We start from the raw sequence: 8,939 nt of genomic DNA on the forward strand, positions 1-8,939 counted from the left end.
AACGGTATATATTGTATATGTACTGTTTTGCAGGTTATGAAGTGACTAGTATGGCCCAAATAGGATAGAAAATATGGTATGCGTACCATTAATTTGAATGTAATTGGTCTAAAGCACCAAATTTGTTTTTCAATTCAAATATGGTATGCGTACCATCAAATAGTTGTAATTAGTTTAATTATAGCTTATCCTATTTGAAGAAAATGGCGCCTCCCACAGAGATTTTCAAGACGGACTTTGAAGTTGAAGCTTCAAGATGAAGTCGGGCCATACTAGATCACATTTATCTTATGCATGCTTTAAGTTATTTATTGCTTTTAAATATGTCTTAAATATGCATGAGATTGTGGCTTGACTATGTTGCATGATTAAGGATTTTATTTCACTTAAAATCTAACCAACATAGTAAGAGCCTTAAGTTTCAAACTTAAAAATTGAGTTAAAAGGTGCCATGCCAAAATAACACTTACTTGGATATCCTTTTTTTTCATCGATCTTAGTAATAGATTTCCGCCACAGCGAGGTGTTACTTATCGATACTAAAGGGGTAAGGTACACAAATAATTATGAGTACATGTTAGTTTTGGTGAAACTCAACGATATAAGTAAGGAGTCCTTTTATGTCGTGGCAAATTCGATAGGTTTTCCTAATAAGTTCTTAGACGTACCTATCAACCAAGAGTAGTTTCTAGACTATTAGCAAAAGGTTTTTTCTTACCTAAAATGTTTTAGAATTGAGTCAAAATACATAATGTGCTTAATTCTTCAATGGTTTTAGGGTCTTGGAACAATTTTATTCACACCTTCCGGAACAATAAATTCGAATAAAATGCTAATAGCTTGTTTAAATTGCATGATTGCTTTAATTTTCAAGTTGTTACTCATGATAAATGTTTAGACTTTGCATGCTTCAATGTATGTTTTAATTATTGTTTATAATTAAATATCTTGCACTGCAATAAATTCTTTTAGAAAGGTAACAGTAAATTTCCTCGATTGGTAGTGAATCCAGGATTCACAGAAATGAGAGAAAGTGAGAAATTTAAAATGTACGTTTCTTATATCGACTTTTATGGTTGTTTTCGAGTATCAAAGTCGAATGGCGAACCGATTGGTGCTTGTGAATTCAAAATACAATGTAGTTTTGAGATCATAAAGCATTGAGTTTAAACGCTCAGCCTTACCAATGGTTAACAACCTAATATCTTTGTCCATTTAATTCTCGAATGAGTCTAGTCCATAGAACATTCGAATAGATCGATGCTTAGAGAACTTTAGAAGCTTCTGGTAAGATCATCTAGTTGAAACAAAATATTCAACATAAATTAAATGGTAAGAACCTTGTTGAAGTGACATTGGACATGTCTAACAATGTATAAAAGTCAACACTAAAGAATTCAATTCTTAAGACTATAAGAAAGGGTACAAGAAATAGGAAAACAAGGAACAAATGAAAGGAATTTTCGATTCCGTTTCTACCTATAAGTTTATGTTTAAAGAGAAGTGACCTAGAAATCAAACTTCCTTGGTATCATATACCGCTTGAGGTTCTTACTTCGGTAATAACTCAAACAATGGAAGCTAGGCTACACTAATGGCCTACAAATGGGAAATGAAGCATGGCAATGCTACATTAGTTGTAGGGTCATCTAGTTTGTTTTAAAGGCTGGAACTTAATGGCTATTTTGTTCCATAATCAGCATACCTAAATTTCTGTTTTCAAAGACAGAAAGACTCACATTCAACAAAAACAAAAACAATGTTTGTTTGTTTATTTGAATGAAATGGTCAATTACGGATTGAGTCAATATGCTTGATTAAAACAAACAACTCTTTAACAATAAGATCTTTACTAGGTTCAAATCAACCCTTTGATTTGAGTTCCACTAATCTTTGGCATTGTTGTTTAGACCATAACAACAAATTAACATTCATAAGCTCTATTTCGATGGACTTTGAAAGTTGATTGATTTCTAGATCAATTCAAGACAAGCTAGTCTTACTTGTTGAAAGTAACAAAAGATATGAACTATTGTTAGAACACCTAGACAATAGAGTTCAAAGCTAAAGAGAGATTTTATGACTTTATTATTTCACCTAAATTTGAGTGAATATTGGTTTATTTACTCAATGTGATATAAGTTTGAATCTGTTTGGCTAGTTCAAAGATTCAGAAGTATAAAATCCACTTGGCAAGAAATCATAAAGATCTAGGTTAGATCATGTTGATGATTACTTAAGACCAAGAATGATCATCAAAGATTGTGTGTTGTAATTTCACGATCTAGCTCCATAAGATATTGCATATCTAAGTTGGAATGATCGAAGTCAATTAGTACTTGATTCGATCAATGATGAATCATAAAGACTTTTCCTATAATTTCTAAAACAAAATCTTCAACTACCACCAAACTAAACCAAATTCGTCAAAGCTATTGAAAAGTAATTTCAGAATATCTTTTCATAATTATATATCTAAAGAGTTGCTAAACTCAGTGGGAGCTTAGTGTTTGTTATTCAACAAACTAAGGCCCAAGTATAGATATATGTTTCATTGTGATTTATTCAAATGAGACACAAGGGTATTGTTTCTACCACGAATTTTGAGAACATAATGTTTGTTTGCTCGAAATAATGTCCTTTTGGAGATTCGTTTCCAAAATGACAAGTGGGAGAAAATAGACCTCGAAAGTCTTCGAGGCGAACAACAAACATAAACGGACATTCCGGAGGCTTTTCGAAGTTCTTTAGAAAATCCGAACACGTATTCTTTAAGGACTTTAGAAGTGGCTTTTAAAGAATAGACATCTAGCTCTTAGAAGACTTTACAAGTGCTTCAAGGAGAACAGAATATTCAAAGGACTTTCAAGTGGCTATTGATATTCTATTTGTTTGATGTTCTATACTCAAGTAGGCATAGAGTTCAAGTCACTGGAACTATGATATTCTTCTACTGGATAGTGAAGAAACATGGAGTTCAGGTCACTGAAGCTATGCGATTCTTTTATTAGATAGCGAAGAAACCTACAACTTGCAGTCAAACTATTATCATGTAGATTAATGAGTTTGTGACCTGTAAGAAAGCTATGACGAAACCCAGATTCCCTAAAATGGTTAGAGGCCATATATAGACTCAAATGTTTTAAATGGTTAGAGGCCATAAAACATACTCAATGTTTTGATGACAAAATTGAAATTTTGTTGATTTGCAAGAATAGTTTCACACCTATTGGTTGCAAGGATAAAAACCATCAAACATGGAATTGTGTTAACAACACAAAGCTAGATTAGTTGCTAAAGGTTACAAGCAAATTCATGGCATGGATTGTGTTGAAACCTCATGCATAATCGTAATGCTCAAGTCTATAATTCAAGCAATGATTGCATATTGGTAAATATGGCAATTGGATGACAAAACATCTTCCTCAGTCAAATGTTGGAAGAAACTATGTACATGGCATGTCATAGGATTTGTGGATCCAAATAAATGCTTGAAAAGGAAAGCTAGCTTATGAAATCTAAGTACAGATTTAAGCAAGCAAATTGGGAATTAAAACTGTATTTTAGTGAAGCTAATAAGTATTTTAGTTTCATAAAAAGTACATAATTCTTATAGATATATATAAGAAGTTTAGTGGGAGTACATAAAACTTAATTGGTCCTATGTGTATCACACACATATCTCTCCATTGTGAAATAACATTCAAATGCTAATGACTTAGATTTGAAATTATTCATCAATAATGGACCAAGGCGAAACTTAGTACATACTGTTTATTAAGATCTATTTACAAAGATCTTACAATATTGTTTTGGATTAAGTAATGGCATTTACTAAATCAAACACGAAGGACTCCATTAGGAGACATTCGACCCATATGAATAAATCTAAGTAAAGGATGTTTGAACTATGTATAAGCATTTACTAAGTTAAACATCAAAGAATCTAAGTAAGATTCTTAACCTATATTATACGTCAAAGAACTTAGCTGGATTCCGTATCTACTGAAATTGAATGAGCTAAAGTTACATGAATAGAATTCAATTGGGAATTATTCTGCAAAAGAATTTATCATGTATGATATAATATGAGGATCGCCAAGAATGTATCGTATGGCTTTAGGCATGACGAACACATACCAATCTCTATTGGTCTAAGTAAAGATCAACTAGATTGAGATCAAGAAAAACTTATGGTATTTGGAAAGGTACATAAGAATAGTTCTTGATTCAAGGAAATAAAGATATGCTAAATATTGATGCTACACGCATAAACACTGGCAAAGGATCAAGCAAGATCCCTTTGGAGTTAACCATTGACAAGGACGAGCTGAAGAGCATCGTGTTTTGAAATGGCAACATGGATTGGAAACCATGATTTGTTGCGTGGGAAATTAAAATAATAATTTCTATGTTCTAAGATATAGTTGGAAAGTCTTCCGCATATCTGTGAACTGCTTGGATAAGTAAATCCAAACAAAGCATCACTAGCAACCTAAACAGTTGAAGTAAAAGTAATTATTGCCTAAGAAGCAACGAAACAGGGTTGTTTACGTTAAAGAGTTCTTCACTGGACTTGGGTGGATCACATGTCTGCTGACTTGATGGTTCTTCATTGCAAAATGAGTAGAACCACTATCGAAGTAAGAAAGACTAGATCACATAATAAACAAACTCAAAAGATCTTATCATTATATCTCAAAGAACATTCGATGAAAAGGATATTAAGATTGGCAAAGCATGATAACTAAACCTATGCAACAAGTGAGAAGCAACACTCACATTGTAGCACTGGAAATCAAGCATAGCTTTGAATTCCATGAACTGTTTTAAAAATGGGTTTGAGGCCTATGGTTGTAAAACATTAGGGGTTGAACATTTATCATATATGAAATGTATTTTCATATTCCATTTAATCTTGGTTTAGTATTAAATGATGAGTCCCTTCAAATTTGACGAAATATTCAAGATAGACTGTCAGGACCAGTCCTGTGACTAATAAATGTCTATCAAGTGAACTTGAATGTCAAAAGTTAAAAATGGTCCCTGGTCGGAGTTTTCTATAAAGATGGACGCATAGAAAACGTTAGACGACTAGAATGCAAGATGACTAGTAGTTCTGTTTCTTGAACTATGTGGACATGGCAATGTCATAATCATTTGCATAGATACTTACTTTGGGAAGACTAGTATCGGACAGACCTATGAAACTTTACTGTGAGAGATGAAGATCTGTCATAAGTAAATTTCATTAAAATTATTAGACACCAAATCCTCAATACCTGAGTGATTTGAGATTACTTGTTTGAGAACTGGTTACTTTGACGTTGACCAACCGTCGCACCGTAAAAGGAGGCTATAAAGGCAACGCTCAGGTAATCACCTATCAAACGAAGTCTAATCTCAAGATCGCAAGATTGGGATTGTCCTCCCATAAATCGGGATGAGATGCTTAAAAGTTGTACAAGGCCACTCGGAGAGCTAGAAACGGTAAAATGCATGGCCGTGCTCGGATGAATCATAGGCTATGATTATCTGTTTATTTGATCAGTTGAACTCTGAAACCGAGAAACACCTCTGGACATAATAAGGATGACAACTCTTACCTTATGTTCAAGAGCAAGCATCGAGCGACAAAGGAATTAGGAAATGCACACTTGTCCCTAAGGACAAGTGGGAGACTGAAGGTAATAATGCCCTTGGTCCAAGTATGCATATAATATTAAGTCTAATAAATGCGGTTCAGTATTAATTAACAAGTTAATAATTCATTGAGATCAAGTGAGCTGAATGCCTAGCTAGAGGCCGCTTCAGTTCAAGTGGAATTAATTATATTAATCCACAACTTACTCTTGACTGAACCCGTAGGGTCACAAAAATAGTACGTAAACGGATCAAGTATTTGATGGCATTAAATACTCCATCTATGGATATTCGGAATCGACAGATCTTGGTTCTAGTGGGAGCTGAGATCGTCAAAGGCAAGAAATGAATACTCCGGAAACGATGATATTGTCGGAAACGGAAATATGGATCGTATCGGAAATATAAATATTATCCAAGTCGTAGATGTTGCCGGAAACGGAAACATGGTACGTATCGGAAAATATTATCGGAAATATTGCCGGAAACGGAAATATTGTCAGAATCGGAAATATTATCGGAATCGGAAAATAATTCCGGAAACGGAAATATTAAATATTTTTTTGAAACGAAAATTAATTCCGGAATCGAAAATATTAAATATTGTTCGTATCGGAAATAAATTTCGGAATCGGGAATTTAATCGGAAGCGTATCGTACGAATTAGCATCGGACGAGGCCTGCCAGACGAAGGCCCAGCACGAAGTCGGGCCATCTCCCAACAAGCTAGCGCGCCACACGAACAGCCAAGGCCACGCCAGGCCCAGCGCAAGGCCAGGCCCAGCAGGCCGTGGCAGCGCGCGCAGCTGCGAGCAGTGGGCTGCGAGCAATGCTGCTGCTCGCGTGCGCTTGTAGCTCGCGTGGGCCGAGCGGCCGTGTGGGCTGTGCGCGGGTATGCCCTGCACGCTTGCGGGTCATGCTCGTGTAGAGTTTGTGTTCACATACGAAACCTAAAGAGTATAGGATATGTTTAATGATTAAATTCCTAATCCTAAAAGATAAATTAATTAATAAGAGTTCTACTAGGATTCTAATTTAATTAATTCGTATCCTAGTAGGATTCGATTACTTATTCCATGGCCTATAAATATGAGTTAAGGGCTCATAATTTATAGAGACAATTCAAGTATTCAAAGTTATTTTTGAGAGCAAAAATTAAGTCACGTCATTGCCTACAATAGCCGAAAATTCTAAGTACCTTAAGGGCGAATCTAGTTGGTCAAGCTTAAGCCGGATCCGGACGTGCTGTGGACTATCTACGGAGGGACGACACTTGGAGTCCTAAAGACTTGTTCTTGTTCGGTTCGGGCGCAACTAGGGAGGGCACGCTACAAAGTGTATGCATATGAATTATGCTAAATGATTATGTGTTAATAATATGTTTCCTGGCTTTATGGTTTTTCCGCATGATTTATGTTTATTCATATGTATCATAACCTAACACAATATTCCCCATACTGCATTAGACCATTACAGCCTTGTAGTAGAAGGCACCAGTTTAGAGTAAGCCTTCTTGATGGAATACTTGGTGATAGCCATTAGTTGACTCCCTGTCAAATGAGATTTCATCAGGTCTTTAACCTGGCATATGGCCTTCCAATACCAGCTATCACCTGTTTTGGGAAAATAATCCCACCATGGTTTTCCTTTCAGGTAAACTAAATGGATCCATCTAACCCAAACATTGTCTTTTTTAGTAGCAATCATCCAGACATGTTTACCCATAGCTGCAATATTCCACATTTTCAGGTAGATGAGACCCAAACCACCTTCTTAATTTCTTCGGTTTACAGACATTTCCCCATGCCACTTTAACAGGAAGACCAGAGTCAGCAGTGCCTTGCCACAGGAAGCTTCTGTATATACTATTGACAGCTTTAAAAATGCTTTTATGCAGAATCATGATTTGAGCCCAATAAGTCTGAAGAGTCATCAGCACAAAACTGACAAGAGTTAATCTGCCAGCAAAAGACATATTTCTAGAGCTCCAAGTCTTGATTCTTGCACACATTTTCTCCACAATTTTCTCACAATCAGCAATACTAATCTTTTTAGAGCAAATAGGGATCCCAAGATATCTGAATGGAGAATTCCCTTTGGCAAACCCAGTCATATCTAGTATTCATTGTACTTCCTTATCAGGCATACCAGAGCAATACATAGAGGTTTTGGCAGGACTGGCCTGAAGACCAGTGGTGTTAGAAAACTGTTTAAACCCATGCATCATCATATTAATTAACAGATCTGAAATCACCTTTGCAGCATAAAATGATGTCATCTGGAAAGCATAGGTGATTCAGTTTAGAGGCAACACATCTGGGATGGAACTTGAAACCTTCTTTTTCTCCCACCAAAACCAGAATCCTGGACAAGTATTTAATGCATGACACAAATAAAAGGGGGGACAGGGGATCACCCTGTCTTAAGCCCCTTTTGCCTTCAAAGAAACCATGTAGGGAACCATTTATGGATAAAGAAAACCTAGGAGACCGCACACATTGTATGAAGAGGTGGATAGAATGATTAGGAAACTGCAACCCCACCAGCATTTCCTCAACAAAATCCCACTCCACAGTATCATAAACCTTTTGTAAATCCAATTTAATGAGACAACTTGCAACACTATTCTTCCTTTCATACCCCTTTGCAAGGTCTTGACTAACCATAATGTAATGAGCAATAAACCTGCTATGAACAAAGGCCCCTTGATTTTGAGAAATCGCCTAAAAAGAACACTTCTCATTCTATTGCAAAACTTTAAAAATGCATTTATACAGTACATTACAACATGAGATGGGTCTGAATTCTTGAACACTTTCATGACTTTTCCCTTTAGGGATGAGAGTAACACTGGTTGCATTAATTTCTTTTAAAAGTTTCCCAGTATGGAAGAAATCCAGAATGGCACTGCAGATGTCATTTATTTTAATTACTTGAAAAGCCAAAAGTACACAAACTTATATAAATTAAATTGTGGAATGGTTATTAGTTAGGAAAATTTGCCAATTACTATCTAGGTCTTTAGTGACTTTGCAAATTACTATATATAGCCTGTTAAAAGTTGTCAATTACTACCTATATGTCTAATTATTGTTGTCAATTACTACCTTATCCCATATTCCGTTCAATTAGTCAATAAACATATCTTTAACAACTAATAATCATACTTTAATTATTTTAAATAATTAATAATTTAATTTATTTTTTAAAAATAAAAAGCTAATTAAACCAGTAATTATATATTTGTTTTGGGTATTTTTTGATTCCTGGTTTGATTAGTTTTAATTGGAACTTAT

Source organism: Spinacia oleracea, chromosome 3, assembly GCF_020520425.1.
Source record: "Spinacia oleracea cultivar Varoflay chromosome 3, BTI_SOV_V1, whole genome shotgun sequence".
Lineage (NCBI taxonomy): Eukaryota > Viridiplantae > Streptophyta > Magnoliopsida > Caryophyllales > Amaranthaceae > Spinacia > Spinacia oleracea.